We start from the raw sequence: 20,575 nt of genomic DNA, 5'->3' as shown, positions 1-20,575 counted from the left end.
CCCATGAACCAGCATGAGAGTCTGGAAACAGTTTTTGCCAAAGGTGGGGAAAAAATGGAAAGTGATTTGGAAGTCAGTGTTTAAGCCCCCCCCCCCTCTCTCTTTTGACAGGTCTGAAGGTATTAAAAAAGACCAAGAATGGAAACCACTTGACCTGTGCAGACCTAGGCACAAACACACAGGGCACCATCACACACAAGGGTGGTGACCACAATGGAACGGTTGTGTTCTAAGCCACACGCCGATATCTGTAGAACCTGTCAATCATCATCAAAATCCTACATAAAACTAAAGAACTCACACGTCTGGCCAGGGAGGTGGTGAGGAAGTCGAAAGACACAGCAACCAAGTCCATATAAAACCAAATGGAGAAAAATGCCATTTGAAATTCAGCTATTTGCATTACTATTTCCTCTGTTTGTTAGATTTAACGCCATTCATTCTCATCAGATGCATCTCTACATATTTTCTTCAGAAAGGTGATATATATATTTAAAATGCACATACGTGCAAGGTGCTCACATGAGAAAGATCTGTGGTTTCTTTTCAGTTGTGCAATAAATCTGGCCACATCCTAAATATGTTCATACTGAAGCAAATTTTCTTTCCCAAGTAAGTGGTTAATGTCGCAGCCGGGGAAATACCAGAGGTTCCATTTTGACTTAAGGATCAAGGCCCGGTTAACTTGAGATTCCGAGTTAAGACAGTTCAATTAAGATAAAGCAGCTCATATTGGCTAGATTAATTCTTTCACATCAAATTGGACCAAAGCAATGGGTTTTGCTAGTCTTGATGCTGATTGTTGTTGGTGGTAACCAATTCCTCTACTTTCTTTCAAGTACAAATTGCACAGGATTTGGGGGCAGAGATTTCACAGGCAACTTTCTCTGCACCTTTAGAACTTGGGCCCCTGTCATTGGAAGTAACTGGTAGCTCCTAGGTTCTGCAGGAATGTATAACTTTTAAATTGCATATAGCAGCAGGGTGGCCTGGGCTGCCTATGTCTAATTAACAAATTAACCCATAATCCAGTTTGCAAAAGAATATCCCTTCTGTAGACACTGCCTCCTTGAAGGGGGGAAAGATCATGACAGAGAATGATCTTGAGAATGATCATGACGGAGAATGATCATCAATATCCTGAGGGCCAATTGCAATAATTTTTGAATATCAACATGGAACAATACCATAGATTGGGTCAGGCCGAGAAGACTCATGGAGGCTGAAAGGAAGCTGTGTAGGTGAGACTTGCATAACAAATTTAATTTACAGTTTCCTCTCTCGACCTTTAAGAAATTTGTTTCATGCAAAACAAAATGTGTTTTTTTTTTAAAGTTACAATGGCTGAATGCAATGAATTAAAACATCCCAGATGAGGGTTAATGTTTGGCAGAATAATTGTGCATGCATCAGATTTCAGATTAGCTTCCAGATTTTTTAAAGTAGAATTTGGCACTGATTGAACCCATAATTTAAGCCAAATGTCAAAGCGACTTTTTCTCGCCTCCAAATTTCAGTGGCAAGTCCCTATCTGAAGCCAGCCCTGTAAATGGATTGAATTAGCATTATTTCTCCTTCCTTGGAGTTATGTTGGAGTTATGTTGGGAAATTCAGATACCACACTTTCACAAAGGTGCTAGTCTTAGGGCTTCCCGAGTTATGTCTCAAACAGGAAATGGCTTAAATGTTGAAAGAATGCCTGAATTGCCATTCTCTTGGCCTTTAGTGTAGCTTTTCTCATTCCTTTTCTCTGATCATTCCAAACACTTTTGAAAGATGCTACAAAGCCATACGATAGAAGTTTGAGGTTTGTTGTTAATTATACATAGGCACATGTCCTAAATGGACACCACAGCTGTGATCTCTGAGCACCATTCTGAATGTTTCTTTTGACCCACAAGACCAGGCCTTCAATAGGACAGTCTGGTGAGTGATTTTTGGATCATAGTTAGGGGAGTTGTCGAAAGGCCTACCACTTTCCAAAGTAAGGCTTATGGCTTCCGTGGATCGCGTTTTCCTCTGCCTTCTGTTGCTCATACTGACTCATGTCAGCCTACCCATCTAATTTACTATCTTCTAAGAGGGAAGGGGAGAGGAAAAAAGAGAGATTATATGTCTGAAATCCCATGAGTTTGCATAAAAGGTGCAGTTGTGTCCTCTAGAATGCTAAAAATTAACTCTTTAGTGCTGTTCACAAGTGACAATGAATGCACATACAATCTGTTTAAAGCATACAATTCTTTATAGATGCATTGAGCAATTCTTATGTTGCGTTCAATGCATGCGCAGCTGAACATGTGATTTAAAGCCCAGATTTATCCAGGTACTGTAAACTGTAGGCATGAGAGCTGTTTCTTTTAAATGGGTGTGCACACACGTGTGCAGGTTGCATGTGCATTCACTGGATGGCTGTCTCAGACAATGCACAGCTGTGAATAGCCAAGTGAATAATCTCTCAGATCTAGTACGCGGCCATTTGTAGCCTTTCTTGCTTTGAATCTTAAACTTCTTACAAGAGGATAGAGGCATGCTCAATAACTAAAGAGTTCCTGGTAGCAATCCTCAGAACACATTCTTGGGAGTCCGCCTCATTGCATAACACAGGACTTCCTTTCAGTAGACCCAGAATAGGATAGTATATGAATAAAATAATCAATTATTCATTTTGATTTGTTTCCTTCGTGACCATAGACAATCAAAAATTTCTAGACAAGATGATGTCAAGAGACTTGATTTTTTTTTAAACCGGAGAGGGGGAGAATCACAATTGTGCAAGGTTTTGATTTTCAAATTTAGACACCAATATTCAGGACAGAAAGCGGGCTGTGGAAATTTCAAAAATACATCTTATTTGAGGGGCTTTTCTCTTTCCTTTCCTTTCCTTTCCTTTCCTTTCCTTTCCTTTCCTTTCCTTTCCTTTCCTTTCCTTTCCTTCCCTTTCCTTTCCTTTCCTTTCCTGTCCTGTCCTGTCCTGTCCTGTCCTGTCCTGTCCTTTCCTTTCCTGTCCTTTCCTGTCCTGTCCTGTCCTGTCCTGTCCTGTCCTGTCCTGTCCTGTCCTGTCCTTTCCTTTCCTTTCCTTTCCTTTCCTTTCCTTTCCTTTCCTTTCCGTAGTGAGAGCTTTACTACATGTTCTTGCATGTCAGCTGCCAGATACTCTTAAATGTTACATGTCCAGTACTGTTAAATATTGACTGCAGATATAAAATCACTGGATGTTAAATGCTGGTGTGGAACATCACATGGCTGCGCATTCACAGAACATTCAGAAAATTGCTGCCTTCCCCTTTTCACAGACACGAATCGGAGAAGAATTTTGGGAGACAAATTCGTTTCAACTCCAGATGTCATTGGTGTGTTTAGTTAGCCCATAAATAATCCCAGGCCCAGTTCTGGTTTATTTTTTAGTATATAATATGGGCCACAGAGTGCTAGAAAGTAATGACTGACTATTTCCAAGTATGCACGCTGGCTCCCATGCCGTTCCTGGTGTACGAGCCAGCCGGCAAACAGTGGGAGAACAAGCGATGCCGTTTATAAACATCCATCTCCAGTAATGAGCCCTCTAGGAAGAAATGAAAAATAGCCAAAGTCTGGTAAAGTCAATTAAGCTGATTTTAAATAAGAGGTTACTCAGAGAGGCCAAAAGTTAACATGTAAAAGGCTTATTGCAAGTGCGTTTGGGGAAAAAAAAGAAAGAAAGAAAGAAAAAGAACTGTGTTGGAGCATTTGAAGACATTTGGTTGCTATTATGGACAAATGGAGCTAATAGGGCCGGCTGACTGGAAGAACAGGGCATCTGAGAAGCAGGCCTTGTAACCAGAGACTGCAAGGTTGTGGGATTAAAGAATTCCAAATGGCCCCTTGCAAAGTGACCAATGCAACTATTGCGGTTGGTTCTCAGAGGGTTCTTAATGAATATGCTTTAATTGCAAAACAACAGGCACAAACATGGCCAGTATGGTGAAATGTTGGGGGTTCTTGCTTGCTTGGCCATTTATGGTGAAACCTTCGTGGGATAGGTGGTCTCATGATGTCTTTAAGAGACTATCCAGGTATCACCTTATGTTGTAACTGGCAAATTAACTGTTGAGGCAAGGAAACTAAGAAAGAAGAATTAACACTGGGGAATCCAGAACTTAGAATAGAAAGCTCAGGGGTGACACAGGTTCCTAGCCGTGGGCACCACTGCAAACTGTGTGTACTCATGACTAAGAGTTGCCTGGAGTGGCACAAGGGAATAGGAATGTGTAACATCAAGTCTTGAATCTGGCAAGCACTACAAGGCCTGTTTTGCCCAGGCCTGCAGTAAATATAAGCTTGGCCTTCTGCCTATGTGATTTCATTTGACTTTCCCCCTTGCCATTTCCGAAAAGCGCCTCTAGCCAACAGACCAGTTCCTTTTGCACGCTGCATTTAAGTTCCAATTAAGCCACCAACCTGAGGAAATCTGTACTGGAAAACGAATCCCCCCAAGTCGAGATTTGTGCAGGGCCCATATATGACCTTATGAGTAAGAAAAGGAGGGCAGCTGGTATTAAGCTAAATTGAGTCATCCCAGTGGTTCTGCATTAAACACATTAAAAATGTGTTTTCTCCAGTAGGATCCAGATCTGAATGTTTTAACACCCCAGGCTGAAGTCAAGTACATTCAGTCCCTATCTGTTATGGAGAACATCAGACACCAACTGGGATGGGGGTGTTGAAACAATTCAATGATCCGGATGTGTGTTCAAATGGGTGGTTCCATCAAAGGGGGACACCGTTGTAAAACTGCATGCATCCATGTCATTGGTACGCCCTTTGGTACATTGGTACATCAGTGACGGGTTTTCTCCTTGGGTAAATTTCAAGGCAATGTTATGAAGCATAATGCACAATTTCCACCATCTCTGCACTCTGTGATATTTTAGCTTGCTCATCAAACCATCTCCTGTATCATTGTCCGGTCACCTGAGCATTTCTTTTCACACCGATAGCCATCCAACTTCTGATAATTTCTACAGGTCTGCAAAAAGTCTGTGAAACCTTTTGAACTGAATGTTCATTTGACACACATACACCCAGCCAGCTGGGTGGGTGACCTTGGCCTCATCACAGCATGATAAAGCTGTTCTGACAGAGCAATAATATCAGGGCTCTACCAGCCTCACCCACCCCACAGGGTGTCTGTTGTGGGGAGAGGAAAGGGAAGACGATTGTAAGCCTCTTTGAGACTCCTTTGGGTAGAGAAAAGTGGAATACAAAAACCAATTCTTCTTCTTCTTCTTCTTCTTCTTCTTCTTCTTCTTCTTCTTCTTCTTCTTCTTCTATCTGTTTGCAGAGGAGAACTGGGAAAGCAAGGCAGCATATGCGGGAGAGGTCTTCCCATCTTCACAAAACCCCTGTGAGATAGCTTCAGCCATGACACATCACACTAAGTGGTAGGACAGGGACTTGTCCAAGTCCAAAGCTCTGTCCGCTACTCCACACTGGCTCTCTACAATGACAGATGCAGAGGACACCGAGACATTGACGAGTGTGATGAAGAAAATCCTTTGCTCCCGTCCACTTTTGACAGTTCATCCAGACTCACCAGCAACTCCTCGTGATGTACAGTCAGACACACTGTTTTTGCAGAAGGCCACTCACAATAGGCTGAAATGGGTTCATCTTAGTAGCTCCATTTAGAATATTCTCATGTCAACCTGTCTCCCTTTGTGATGTCCTTGGGGAGCAGCTCAAGGCCTTTCTTTCACAAGTAGAGCTTTTCTGTTTGGCATCTTCCATGCTCCAGGCTGTTGCTCCAATGAATAGTTGACATGAGGACAAAACCAATTCGACTGAGTGAAAAGTGCTGGCAGAAACCGAAGTCAAACAGGCCCCGTGCCAGTAGGATAATTCTTGCTCCAAAACTCTTGGATCACCTAAGGAGTCAAATGAGTAGCCGTGTTGGTCTGAAGTAGCACAATAAAATCAGAGTCCAGTAGCACCTTTAAAGGTAAAGGTATCCCCTGTGCAAGCACTGGGTCATGTCTGACCCTTGGGGTGATGCCCTCCAGCGTTTTCATGGCAGACTCAATACAGGGTGGTTTGCCAGTGCCTTCCCCAGTCATTACCGTTTACCCCCCAGCAGCAAGCTGGGTACTCATTTTACCGACCTCGGAAGGATGGAAGGCTGAGTCAACCTTGAGCCGGCTGCTGGGATTGAACCCCCAGCCTCATGGGCAAAGCTTTCAGACAGCTGCCTTACCACTCTGCGCCACAAGAGGCTCTTAGCACCTTTAAGACCAACAAAGATTTATTCAAGGCATGAGCTTTCAAGTGCAAGTGCTTGCACTCGAAAGCTCACATCTAAGGAGTCAGTTCTTTTTTCACAAGTCGAACAATCATAACGTTGGGGTTCCACTCATTTATTCATGTACGTGTTTAGTATATATATGTTGCTTTCCCGTTACAAATGTTTTAGCATATGAAAGGGTCGGTCCATGTTGATGGTCTACTCTGGCTACAGCTCTTTTCGTATGGAGAGGATTCTTTATATTACCTTCATCATCACTGATAGAGAAACCTTTACTGGCATAACAAACCACAATCCAGAGAGAACAAGAACCAAATATCAAAGAAAATGTACACAAAGCCACGTTTCTGCCTCAACACACAATGGCTGTTTATTTTCAGCATATTCCCAAGAATAACTGCAATCCTGGCAAGTCTGCAAGGATCTTGTTCAGATAACAATGATTTTATAATGAGGGATTTGGAATTGCATTTGGAGTGTAGATCTGCCAAATAGCAATGAATAGCAACTCACTGGGCCCAAAGAGCTGGGCAATCCAATCCAATATGAACTAGAGCAGGGGTAGTCAAACTGCGGCCCTCCAGATGTCCATGGACTACAATTCCCATGAGCCCCTGCCAGCGAACGCTGGCAGGGGCTCATGGGAATTGTAGTCCATGGACATCTGGAGGGCCGCAGTTTGACTACCCCTGAACTAGAGTGTCCGTGACTTCACAGCTATGTAAGCAGTAACTTTCAGATGCAGATATCTGGTGGAACTTTCCCCAGGTCACATTGGAGGTGAAGGAGTCATCATCACTGCAGATGCTTGGGCATGTGCAACGGCAATGGTACTTCCACACCTGTGACTTTTCTGCGCACTTTTTTTCACCTTTTTCAAACTTTCCCCCTACATGGGGGTTCTGAAATGAGTTTTCACTAGTTCTTGGGGCCTTGGCTATCACAGCTTCTGGTCTTCGTGTATGTGTTGTAGGACAGCAGAGGCTCTAGTAACCTTTGGAATGGAAGTAAATGGGGCATCATGGCTCACAGCAATTATACTACAGCAGTTGCTGAATTTTTAAAAGGAAGTTCTCGGAAAGCCCTCCAGTGGGACAGGTACAGAAAGGAAAAATTACATTTATCTGGGGGCTGATGGCACAAAAACAACACTCGTGTGGGCAGGATCACTGGAGATTAGCACTATTCCTTCCAGGTGGCCTAGCGATACACCAGGACTGTGTTTTTTCCCCCACCCACAGATGGAATAAAGTCAGTAAGGGAAACAATACATTGAGAACACCTGGAAAGGGGATGATTGCAGTGCAGTCTCATGGGGAAGATCCTAAAACACTGTGGCAGTTTAGAAAACAAAGTGGAGAACACCTTCCGTATGGAAGCCACCTTACAGTCTCTTGGGCAGAGAAATGTCTTTGCCAAGCTTCCTATGATCTTTTATGAAGAGGATGCCCAAGATTGAACATGGGACATTACTCTTCCTCCACAGTTTCTTCCCAAAGATTCTCTCCAAAAACAATAACATTACTGGATGTTAAGAGGTTCAAGGGGATGGCCATTCAGCAGAGAAGCCACACCCTCCTAGTTCCTTTGGAAAGCCATATGAAGTTATTTCTCCATGTTTACTTCACACACACACACACACACACACAGTGTGTTTACACACACACACACACACACACACAGTTTCAACCTTTTGATCAAGGAGGAGCCCCTGCAATAATGTTTTAGGCTTTGAGGAGCCCCAGAAATGACATCAGTTGGCCACGTTTCCCTGCCATGACCTCCAGAAATGGCATGTTATGAGAAGTGACATCACCACCATGCGTTAACAGGCAGGCGTGAGGAGAACTGAGGGGAGTGACAGGAGGCGGTTGAAGGTGGGAGTAGGCCTACAGGCTCCGCCCCCTCACAACCCCAGAAACCACTAGAGCAGGGGTAGTCAACCTGTGGTCTTCCAGATGTCCATGGACTACAATTCCCATGAGCCCCTGCCAGTGTTCGCTGGCAGGGGCTCATGGGAATTGTAGTCCATGGACATCTGGAGGACCGCAGGTTGACTACCCCTGCACTAGAGCGTTCACACTCGGGAGGCAGAGAGAGGGAGCAATGGAAGGAGCCAGTTCCTTAGCTTGTGGCCAAATCTATCAAGGCAGGAAGGGGAAGGCCATGGGCCCCCTCTGTAGCTCCCTCAGACCTGCAGTAGGAAATCCCTGATATGTGTGTGTATGTTGACACACATTTTCTTGTGGACTCTTAAGTACTATCTGTATTTAATTGTATGAAAAGTGCCAATAGGCTTTGAAGCAAATGGGAGACAAAAATGAATTCCTTGAGCGATAGCGTTGTGAGTGTCCTGCATACTGCAGGGGGTTGGACTAGATGACCCATGGTGTCCCTTCCAACTCTATGGTTCTATGATTCTATGAGAGCAAAATTCCAAGGAAGAATGAACAAAGGGAGCTACTTGAAGATTATGCGGAAAGATCCTGTCCAGATTCATCCATATTCACAGAGTTCATCATGCAAGACCTGACTCTGGTACTGGTAGATCTACACCAGGGGTAGTCAAACTGCGGCCCTCCAGATGTCCATGGACTACAATTCCCAGAAGCCCCTGCCAGCATTTGCTGGCAGGGGCTCCTGGGAATTGTAGTCCATGGACATCTGGAGGGCCGCAGTTTGACTACCCCTGATCTACACCAACCAACCCACTGTCCACATATTGTTGCAAATAAGGGAGGGGCTGGATCGTCCCTCTGCAAAAGAATTTAATTTATAATGTTTTTTAATGGTTATTGATGTTCATGGTGAAATCGACTTCCCAGCCTCAGCCTTTTGGATGCTGATAGCAAACACTCCATTTATGAAAACGGTTCAGATTAACATGGATTTGATTCGTTCTCACACGTGCATTGCAAGACGTGGAGCCTTAATGAAGTTGGAGTCCAGCGGCACCTTTAAGACCAACAAAATTTAATTCGGGCCATGAGCTTTTGGGTGCACGAACACTTCTAATACACCGAAACAGACTTCACCAGCCATTACAACTAGGTTGGGGGTGGGGTGAGGGTGGGGGATGGGGGTTGTTTTGCCAGGAAGGGCTAATTGGAGTCAAGATCCTTAGTAATCATTTATTATCAGTATTGATGGCAATATACTTAATAACTTGTTGACTTTGCATATTAATAAAAGAGTTATTGCTAGCACTATTTGTCAGTCACAGCGGTTGTGGTCCTTATAACAGCAGTTGTCCTATTTTGTCAAATGCCTTTCACCTTCATTTTTCACCTCAGAAGGCCAGTTCCGGGAAACACAATTCCATAATCCGGATTCCGGGCTCTGAAGAAAGGGGGGGGGGGAATTCTGATTCATTACGTGTTCCATCAAATTCACATAGAACTGTTGGCAATCCTGTTCCGGTAAAGGAAAGCGCTGATATTGACAATGGGCAGGTCTACTCAGAAATCAGTCCAATTTCATTCCTTGGCTGTTACTCCTGGGAAAATATTCTTAGGCCTACGGAGCCTTTGAGTATAAAAGGCCCTTCAAGTCCAGATCAAAAATCTTCCTTCAGCTAAGAGCGTTTTTAAAAGAAGCAGGGCGGGGAGCCCGGCTTGCCTGAAACAAGGATGAAAGCAAATGATGCTTTGAACTTAGCTGACCCACGTGACCCTCGAAAATCAACAGCCCAAATGGTTAGTACACAGATCACATGGATTTGTCTCATTAGGTCTCCATCAAAGTGCTTCTGATTTCAGTAAATCGGATTAAAATAAAAGGAGACGGGTTGTTTGGGTTATCTCTCCCTAGCATCTGCCTAACTGCTTACTAGAGCTAATGGCCAATTGGTGCTGCTGGTGGTGGGGGGTAACTTTTGCTGTGCATTTCCGGAGGAATCAGGGAGATTCCTTCGCCCCCTGCACACAAATCAGTTAAAGAAACAAAACCAGGGGGCAAAGGAGGGGGGAGAAGTTCAGATCAACTGCCGGAAAAAAATGGTACAAAAGAAGGCCGGTCTTGTTGAATAAAATTATAATGTATGTGGAGCATTTATATGGCGCTTTAAAAAAAAAGTCATAGGGAACAGGGTAAAAGCCGGAATGGCCCAGGACAGCCCAGAACTGGCTAGTCTGTGTCTCTAAAGACAAGGCTTCAGGATAGCCTTATGTTACCTATTGCAGTTCAAACACCATAGGGTTGCCTGGTTCCCCGGCCACCGGTGGGGGTGGAAGGGTAGGATAACCAAATCCAGGTCAGGAAACTCCTGGAGTTTTGGGGTAGGACAACAGGGTATAGTGCCATAGAGTTCCCCCTCCAAAGCAGCCATTTTCTCCAGGAGAACCGATCTCTGTAGTCTGGAGATGAACTGTAATTCTGGGGTATGCCCAGGTCCCACCTATGAACCGCGGAAAGTACAGGAGCCCCTTCAAAACAAATGCATTTATTGTGGCAGAAGCCGTTGTGAGCCAGACACAACTTCAAAGCAAGGTTCATAGACCTAAACTTCTAATGAGGGACAATGACTTTCTGTAGAAGCGAGCCACTCCTGTCTCCTTGGAGCCCTGCCCTGAAGGTATCAAACATCTATATAATTCCAGTCCAGCAGCTCCTTGTACCCATGTCTGTTTTTATACTACTGAAGGTGATGCTTTATATATTGCTGGAAGTGAGCTCTGGCTAATGACAGCTCTTGCACGCTCATAAATGTGCCAATTTTTTAGCCCCCCTCCTCGACTCTGTCACACTTGGAATGTGTTTACATCCCCCGAATTGTCATAAAACTCAAACGCAGAGAAATCAACCAATCTGCTTGCATGTGTGAGCTCTCCTCCCAGGGACTGCTTTACCAAGGGAAGGAATTTTATCCAAGAGAAGCCTGGTCACTCAGCAGGTTTCTGTGTGTACTTTCACTCACGGCTCAAGTCCCTCTGGAGTCATCTGAAACCATGTGCTCTGCAAGTATTCATGCCTCTTTTCTGTTCTGCTTGTGGCATCTTTGTGCTTGCATAGAAGGCTTTCAAGAGGAGATGCTGGAAGAAAACATAGCTCAGTCCTGCTTCTGGGTTTCTTTGGCTCCCTTCCGTGAATTTATCTCCCAGGATTGAGGCCCTTGGCATGGCAAGGATGTTCCCTGGAGCTGGGAATGCTCCACAAGCGCATCCCAGATCAAATGCTGGAAAAGAGGCCATCCACACTGTGTAAGAATCCTGGTATAGAATTCTGCCATAAGGCAGGGAAGTTACTTTTAGGGGTGGGGTGTCAGGGAGCATTTTAATAACCTAGCACAAGCTTTCTCACCCAGGGTTTCCTGAAACTCTGGGGTCTCTTGAAAGCCCTGGAAGGGTTTCCCAAATGGGTGCAAGTTAATTCATCTTTATATATAACATTTGTTAAACGTTTATGACCACATATGGTCATGTCGACCTGCCCCCCCCATGGCCAATAATAGGCTTAGAGGGGGGAAAGGGGAGGGGCTCTGGGTGGGCGTGTCCACAGCTCTGCTTCCCAGCCATATTCTTCATGATCGTGCCACTTCTGGGGTTTTCTCAATAGTAAAAAGTTGAGAAAGGCTGACCTGGTAGCTCTCTTTGACCTCTTACCGGCTTGCCTTCTGTTTAGGTGAAATGGACAGAAGTCTTAAATGCTACACAGCTATAAACTTTCGTGTATATGCATACTGCATTCAGATATGCCTGCACATGAAAGCTTATGCCTTGACTAAAACTTTGCTGGTCTTAAAGATGCTTCTGGATTCAAATGTTCTATTCGGAAGAGCATTATTGATGAGTTTATAATATGAGGAAGGGGGGTAAGGGCAGAAGCAAATACTTGACAAGGATGTATGAAGGGCAGGCTGCATGTTGCCGGCTCAGGACTCTCTTTTGCGGCTCTCTCTGAAATTCTTTGAACGTGTCCCTCTAACACGCACCCCACACGGTGGCCTTTGACCTGAACCAGCTCCCTTTTTTGTTAGCTGCTCTTAATAGATGCAAAATAGAGAGCCAGTTTGGTGTAGTGGTTAGGAGTGCAGTCTTCTAATCTGGCATGCCAGGTTCGAATCTGCGCTCCCCTACATGCAACCAGCTGGGTGACCTTGGGATCTCCATGGCACTGATAGAGCTGTTCTGACCGAGCAGTGATATCAGGTCTCTCTCAGCCTCACCTCCCTCCCAGGGTGTCTGTTGTGGGGAGAGGAATGGGAAGGCGACTGGAAGCCGCTTTGAGCCTCCTTCGGGTAGGGGAAAGCGGCATATAAGAACCAACTCTTCTTCTTCTTCTTCTTCTTCTTCTTCTTCTTCTTCTTCTTCTTCTTCTTCTTCCTTCTTCTTCCTCCTCCTCCTTCTTCTTCTTCTTCTTCTTCTTCTTCTTCTTCTTCTTCTTCTTCTTCTTCTTCTTCTTCTTCTTCTTCATCAAAAAAGAGCTATCTATCCATTGCCTTACCCACCTGGAATTGTTCCAGAGTCACATTTCTGTTCTGTTTCTTTCCTTCCAGTTATCAAAGGATTTCAAGTGAATTTTGGTAAACAGCAACATGGGGGGGGATGGACCCCACCACTGGGCCGGCATGTGTTTGTATGTCCATGTGTGTGTCCATCAGGTTCACAGACCATCAATTTGGTGGAGGCCTGTGAAAGCTTAGGGCATAAGTGTTACTTGACATGGTAGCTGGATTCATGGGATTCCGTGGGGTTTACTCCCACGGACTCAGCCTCAGTTTTTAAGGTTCCAGAGGACCCCTTGATGTTGATGCTGCAAGAGACAACCTGCATCAAGCAGCCTTTGGGATTTAATTTAATCTTGTAGAGTGGGAAGATATGCACAATTACAAATAGGCCGTCAGACTCTTTCTCTGCTTCTAATGTGTGTTTCCAGCCACGACTGCATTGCTGTTTCTTCTTATGGCCTCTTTTTATTTATGGAGATGGTCAACATCTTCGTTCAAATGCACCATGACTAGCAGAATCTCTTATGAAGCAATTGTCCCCGATGGGGAAAAAGATGATAAACTTGCATGCTGGAGAAAATACTTCCCCTGATCTTTGGTAAACCACTTTTTGGGTGTAGGGACTGGTTTACTTGTCTGCTTATTTAAATATTTATATCCCACTTTTCCTTGTGGCTCAGGACGGCTTGCCAGCAGGATTGAATCAAGCCAAAAGAATAAAATTCCAGATACCCATTTCCCTCCCAAGGAGGCCTGATGGGGGTCCATCTCCAATCCCTCTCAGTCACCAGATTGCCACATTCTGAAGTGGTTACTATTCCCTGGTGACTCAGAAAGCTCTGGACTGAAGCTCAGAAAGGTGAGAGTTGGTGAACCAGATGCAGCTGATAGAAGATACTTAGGCCACGGGTGACCAACTTGTGGCTCTCCAGAATTCCAAACAGGGGTAGTCAACCTGTGATCCTCCAGATGTCCATGGACTACAATTCCCATGAGCCCCTGCCAGTGTTTTCTGGCAGGGGCTCATGGGAATTGTAGTCCATGGACATCTGGAGGACCACAGGTTGACTGCCCCTGGACTATAGGATCGGAGTAGCAGCAGCGAATACCAACAGCGCCCTCTTTCTCCCTCTAGTACAGTTTCTTTGGGGTTGGTTGTACTTAGTTATTGTTTTTACTGTCACATGTTTGTATTGTATTTTATTGTGTATGGGTTTTTTATTGGGGTTTCTTGACATTGTAACTTGCCTCAAGCCTTCGGGGAGAGGCAAGTAATACATTTAAATAACAACAACAACAACAACAACAACAACAACTACTACTACTACTACTACTACTACTACTACTACTACTACTACTACTACTACTACTACTACTACTACAATTCCCATGAGCCTCTGCCATGCCTGTTTTAGGGACTCATGGAAATTGTAGTCCATGGGCATCTGGAGAGCCACAGTTTGGCCACCCCTGCTTTAGGCTTTTATGCCAACTCAACTCACTTTTAAGACAGCAGGGATGGAAGCCTAAGAAGAAGGTGTAGAGCTGGGTTTGGGGTTTTTTTGTAACCCACTTTTTACAGCCCAATGGAGTCTCAAAGCAGCCTATAGCAGGCTTCCCTTCCTCTCCCCAGCAGTCGCCCTATGAGATCAGTGGAGCTGAGAGAGCTCTGGGAGAACTATACCTGGCCCAAGGTCACCTAGCTGGTTACCTTTGGAGCGGGAATCAAACCCAGGTCTCCAGATTAGAGGCGGCTGCTCTGAACCACTACACCGCACTGGCTCTCTGCACCCCTTAAGCCTGTAAGCTGCTCCAAAGAGGCAGGCAGTATCCACCCAAGTGGGTCAACCACTTCCGTTAATTAGGCCTCTATTGGCAACCAGGCCCGGGGGTGGGAATTACTGCTGTCCGACTCCGGAGTGAATAAAATACACGGGCATTGGCGAATGTGACTCTTCTGACTTTTAGCTGAGATAGCCATAAAGCGGAGGGAGAAAGGCCAAGGGAAGGGAGGGTGGGAGAGAATCTCCCCGGTGGAGAGGTAGTCTGCAGAGGTTGCTGGGGGTTCTACAACCAGGGCAGGCAGTCCCCGTCGTCTTGCCTCGCTCGCTCGTGGCCTTGGAAACCAGAGGACCGGCGCTTGTGATCCAGGCAGGCCGAGCGGTTTTAGACGGCCGCCAATGCCCTTGTACCCTGCGGGGTCTTTTACTTTGCCGGGCTGATTGCACAGCCGTCGGCTGCCGGCTCCTTGGGTAGGACTGAGAACGGTCGGATTGCCTTGTTTTGAATGGCGCCGGCCGCCTTGAGTCACAGTGAGGAAGGCGGACTATTAAATCCGACGCCTGTTTGCGATCCTCTGCCGGTAGCGTGAAAACGGCGCGGCTTCCCTCCAAAAGATCCGGGTCGGGCGGGAGCCTCGAATGAAACGCGGCCTTTTGGCCACCCGCGAACCCCGTTTCTCCCTGTCTCTTGTGAACGCCGTCTCGATGCCTTCGGGGACAGACTGTTCCTTCCTCCTGTCCTCTCCCCCGCCGGCGGGAGAAGAACAAGCGCGATCCCCCCCGTAGAGCGCAGGAAAGGATCCCGCGAGGCGCGCAGGCGGCTTTCACAGACTTGGCTGCTTTTCAGCGCTCCAGTCTCTATTCTGTTGCTCGGGGGCGGCCGTCGAGGGCGGCTTTTCCCAACGCTTTCCCTGCGGGGACACTGGCCGAGTTGGACCATCGCGCCGGCCTCCTTGCTTTTATGGAATCCCCAGTTACGGAGGGACGTAAAAGCGACGCTATATAACTCCCGTTCCCAACTTCAGGTCCAGGATCAACAAAAGGCGTGGAGCGCTGCCAAAACCGAGTTGGGCTTGGGAGGGGAGGGAAGGGAAGGGAGGGGAGGGGGAAAGAAGACCCGTCCTCTTGGCACCATCATCTTGATTTTATTTTATTTAACTTATGGTTCAGGCGAGCACCGGCCGGTTCATAATAACTGATCCGGCTAAGAAGCCCATTGAAGCCCTAGAACAGGGCTAGTCAACCTGTGATCCTCCAGATGTTCATGGACTACAATTCCCACGAGCCCCTGCCAGCGTTGGTTGGCAGGGGCTCGTGGGAATTGTAGTCCATGAACATTTGGAGGACCACAGGTTGACTACCCCTGCCCTAGGATCCTATAGAACCGATAGGATTTCCAAGCGCGTGATTTTAGCGCTGGATTCGTGGCGGGAGAGAGCCGCCGGCCGGCCCCCTTCGGGCGACCTTGGACCGAAGTCCTAATTGCTGCCCCGTTACGATACTGTTTATTTTAAACATATTTTTTAAGGGATCGGCTTTGGAAAGAATAATAGCATCCCCAATTCGATCCCTTCGGGTCCTTTTCTCCCATCTGAGAGCAAATCCCAGACAACGCAGAGGAATTTCCTTCTGAGTCAATGCGATGAAGCCCCGCGGCCTCCCGCCCTTCCTATGGAAACGAGTTTTATGTGTCTGCCTATATATCGCCTTCAGAGGGATCAGGCCCGTTTCTCGCCTCCTTTTAGATCCCCCACGGTGCTCCCAGGAGCTCAAGGCGGCGCCTGTGTTGGTTTCTCCTCCCAGTTTTTTTGTTCCTGTTCACAACAACCCCGCGAGGTAGGAAAATGGAAGAGGACTCCAGTGGCGCCTGCCTTTGAGATGAACTTGGTCCAAGGGCGAGGAGGACAATTCAAGGGGCCAGGCAGGCCATCTAGCCCAACCCCCCCGCTTAGCGCAAGATCAGCCTAAACAAGGCATCTAAGCCTTCGGTTTAGTCGAGTCTTGGGGAGGAGTCAGTAAAAATTATGCTATTAGTGGGCACGATCCAAGATTAAGCTGCTGGTGCCGCTCGCGTAAGTCCATTTGCTGGGCTGAAATCTGGGCAAAAGCGCCCCGAAGCGCCCGTTCCGTTTAACAAAACGTGGACACGGCAGATCGCCGGCGATTCTAAGCTCTGAATAAAACGCTTAACGTCGGCTGGGGGATGCCGAGAAACAAGAAAGCCCGTCATCTTTCAAATGTCAGATACTTTCTCAGTTAATTTTTGTTTGTTTGGGGGCGGGGGGGGGATACGCTTCTGGGTAAGGAACAGAAAAAAAATCCGACCAGCTTTTACGGTAAAAAGGAGGTAAGAGAAGAAAGAGAAAAGAATCATGGTAAAAAGGGGTTATTTCTGACTGTGGGATGCAGAAAAGTCTGGAGTTTTGAGTGGTTAGAAGAACCATGACAAAAGATTGATAATAATGTTGAAATGTAGCTTTCATATATATATATATATATATATATATATATATATATATATATATATATATTTTAAATGACCAAAGTATTAAAGAAGGGGTGGGGGAGAGGGACAGACAGAGAGAGAGAGAGAGAGGAGCATTTTCCTGATAAATTTTTCAGCTATTGAAATGGGTATCAGATAGAAGATCTTCCTAGGAATTTTTACTTATAAATCCTTCCTTCCTTCCTTCCTTCCTTCCTTCCTTCCTTCCTTCCTTCCTTCCTTCCTTCCTTCCTTCCTTCCTTCCTTCCTTCCTTCCTTCCCCTTTATGTGCTCTCATTTTTATAAATAAAGACTCACCTTTAAAATGAAATGGAACAAATATCTGTGATCTGGACCCAACCTTCCCCGCTCCCTCCGCTTTAATAAAGCAATAAACCTCGGATTGCAGCCGAAGGCACCGATCCGCGCATGCTTCCCCGTAAACACATTTGTCCACGTGGTTAAAATTTGCGTGCAACTTTATTTGCAAAAAGTTAACACAGTTAAAAGTTTGGGCTAATGTGGCTTGTGGGCGATATAGAACTCGACTTGACAGTTGAGGAAACCAACTCCTTAACAGCGATAGGTGCAAAAACCACATCTCCGGGAAGTGGGTCGCTCAGAGAAACCGCTGGGAGCCGAGAGCAATCCAAAATCTGGTAGCTTTTAGCATCAGGAGCCGTTTCCAAGGCTTGCCCTGGAATCCTAAAAATCATCGCTCCAATCTAAGGCTATTGAAGTCGATATTGAAGGAAGGGTGTCGCCCTTTCCAGGATTGCACAATAAATTCTGTTTTAAATAAAAATGGCTTTCCAACCGTGCTTCTGCCATCTTCTAACGCAGAGAGCCAAGAGGGAAGGCCAAGAGGGATATTTCCTTGGAAGAAAAGGGCATCTGATTTCCCTGGGATCTCAAAAAACAGAAAGGAGTTTAGGATGAAGTCTTCATCAGCATGATACGACCCAAATTAAGCATTTTGTAGGGCAGGGTTGAGGCTGGAAAACCTGCGCTTAACTCTCCCTTCGAAACGAACGGTGCTTGAAATTTGGGTGGACGCACACTGCCTGCTGCAGCGGCTCACTGAACCCAGAGGCCCCGATCCTACAGCTGGCAAGGATCGTGTGAATTGACAGCTCACGCTGTTAGGGCCTGGATGGCTTTTCTTTGACCCTGAAGAAAGCAAAGAGGACTTACTTGGAAGCGACGCGTCCCGTTAGTCTGTCCCAAGGAGGAGTCCTGTGGCTTTGCTCCCTATCTTTCTTCCCAGTCCGTCCGCCCACGGGAGCTTAAGCATATTTACTCGAAAGGAAGCCCTGCAGCGCGCTACGAGGCTTCTTCCCCAGTGACTTGGTGCAATCGGGGCGCTGGAAACTTTTCGCCCGGGTTGATCTGAACGTCTCTCCAAGAACGCAGAAGGGAGCCTATTTTTAACTCGATGGAGTTTCAGAATTTCCGCGTTCCTCGACCCTCGCCTTTTGGAAACACACCCTGGATGCTGAATTTAATATTTCAAATTAAAGTGCAGGATATGCCGTGTCTGGCCAATGAGGCAGAAATATCTGCCTATTAAGAACCCCTGGAATAATCAGGAGAAAGAGGCCTAATTTACCTCGACACCTCTCTCTCTCTCCCCCCCCCCTCCCCGTTGCCCGGAAACTTTCCAGTGGAGGCCGGGCAAACACCCAGCCCCAGAGGAAGCAGCCTCTTGAATCTGACGTGGGCTCCTTCCTGTCTGCTTGATCCCGCTGGAGGGACCAGCAGAAGACCCTCCGGGAGTGTCCCACGGCCCTGGGAGCTACCCAGAGCTTTCAACATCAGGAGCATTTTATTTGGTGGAAACGGGATGCTTTCTGGGCGTGTTCACACCCACGAAGTCACCCACGTCCGATCCGCTTTCAATGCCCTTTGCTGGGCGAAATGGCCAAATCCACTTGGGACTGGTTGGTGAAGTGGATTGAAGAAGCTGCATTGTTTAGCAGGTCTGGAAGTGCCCAGAATTCCAGCCCGAAATTATTATTATTATTATTATTATTATTATTATTATTATTATTATTATTATTATTATTATTATTATTATTTATTTATTTATTTATTTATTTATTTATTACTCGCCTCTCCCCAGAGGCTCGAGGCAAGTTACAATATTTAAAATCCCAGTAAAAACCCTATACAAAATAAAACAACAATACAATAAATTCCCTCCACAATTACAATAAGATGAGGCGGTAAAAACACAACTTCTACCTACCACCTACCCTGAGGACCAACCCACACCTGTGCCAGTTTGGTTCTGCGGCTCAGAAATTCACCAAAAGACGGCTGCCTACGTATGCACAGATGGGCTTTCGCTTTAACATCCTCTTCGACCGTCTTCATTGTTTCCCCTCCTGTAGAGCAGGGGTGGCCAAACTGTGGCTCTCCAGATGCCCATGGACTACATTTCCCATGAGCCCCCAGGGGATTTGTAGTCCATGGACATCTGGAGAGCCACAGTTTGGCCACCTCTGCTGTAGAGTGAGCTACACGTGGGATCTTCCATGGAGATAGATCAGGATGGGTAGCTGTGTTAGTCTGCCTGGAGTGGTAGAGAAGAGCAAGAATTCAGGAACACCTTAAAGACTAACAAAATTTGCAGCAGGGGGTGGGGGTGGGGGTGGGGTTGGGGGAGGCACCTTTGTGAATCACTGCTCACTTCTTCAGATATGTTGTTGTCCCTCCTGTCATTTGTTTCCCCATCCTTAAAACAGAGCAACGCAGGATCAGTTTGGATCCGATCCTGTCTCATCCCAAGGAATTGGTGCCTTGGTCCCCAAACACAAGGACCACCTCTCCATACATACTCCCTTCACCCTGCAGGGTACCCCCTTCTAAAAGCCAGAGCGTGAAGTATGGCCCCTTTCCACTTTGGCTTCAGTGGTGCACCCCAAAGTTTTCCAATTGATCACCAGCACCAATGAGGTGAGCAGCAAGCACAACAGCAGACATATGGACTGCCTGCTGGCATCTGGGGTCCAAAGCCTACCTAGCAGGCCAAAGAGCCTTGGTTGGCTGTAGTTTCCTTTGTCCATCCCTCCATTTATAACTTAATTCCTCCTTCCCTCCCTCCCTCCCTCCCTCCCTCCCTCCCTCCCTCCTTCCTTCCTTCCTTCCTTCCTTCCTTCCTTCCTTCCTTCCACTTGCTCTGGGGCCTTTCTTGGCCCTTTTCTCTCTGTGTCAATATATATCTCCCTATTGAGGTATTCACCCCATGCATCCGATGAAATAGGGTTTAGTCCACATAGACTACAACCACCAGGTATCACAGAAGAAGAACATGTCTTAAAGTCACCCCCTAATCGTGGGCCAATCTGGAGAATTTCAGCTGCTACTGTTTTCGTTTTTTTCCCAGGGGGGAAAAAGCAGGGCTAACATGGTTAATATTATCATGCCCACAGGCATTCAGTTTGGAAGCTTGATGCCTACCATCACTACTTGGACCTGATTAACAAAGGCAGCCCAGCATATTGTGGATCTTGCATTAGTAGGTTCTGTTGCATGGATGTTAATTGCTGTGCAGATTGGTCATGGCCTGTCTTCCAGTTGGAAGC

General features: G+C 46.3%; 1 protein-coding gene across 1 annotated transcript in view; it reads right to left on the bottom strand.

Annotated features, from left to right (window-relative positions):
- TBX5 (T-box transcription factor 5) overlaps positions 1–18,474 on the bottom strand; it is a 110,427-nt gene extending 91,953 nt beyond the window's left edge. The window contains exon 1 of the mRNA XM_077307999.1: positions 18,183–18,474. The gene's annotated coding sequence lies outside the window, so the exon portion shown is untranslated. The remainder of the gene's footprint in view (positions 1–18,182) is intronic.
- Between the last annotated feature and the right edge of the window lie 2,101 nt (positions 18,475–20,575).

Source organism: Paroedura picta, chromosome 13, assembly GCF_049243985.1.
Source record: "Paroedura picta isolate Pp20150507F chromosome 13, Ppicta_v3.0, whole genome shotgun sequence".
NCBI lineage: Eukaryota > Metazoa > Chordata > Lepidosauria > Squamata > Gekkonidae > Paroedura > Paroedura picta.
Note: the sequence above shows the minus strand (reverse complement) of the source record. Positions and strands in the feature narration are given on the sequence as shown.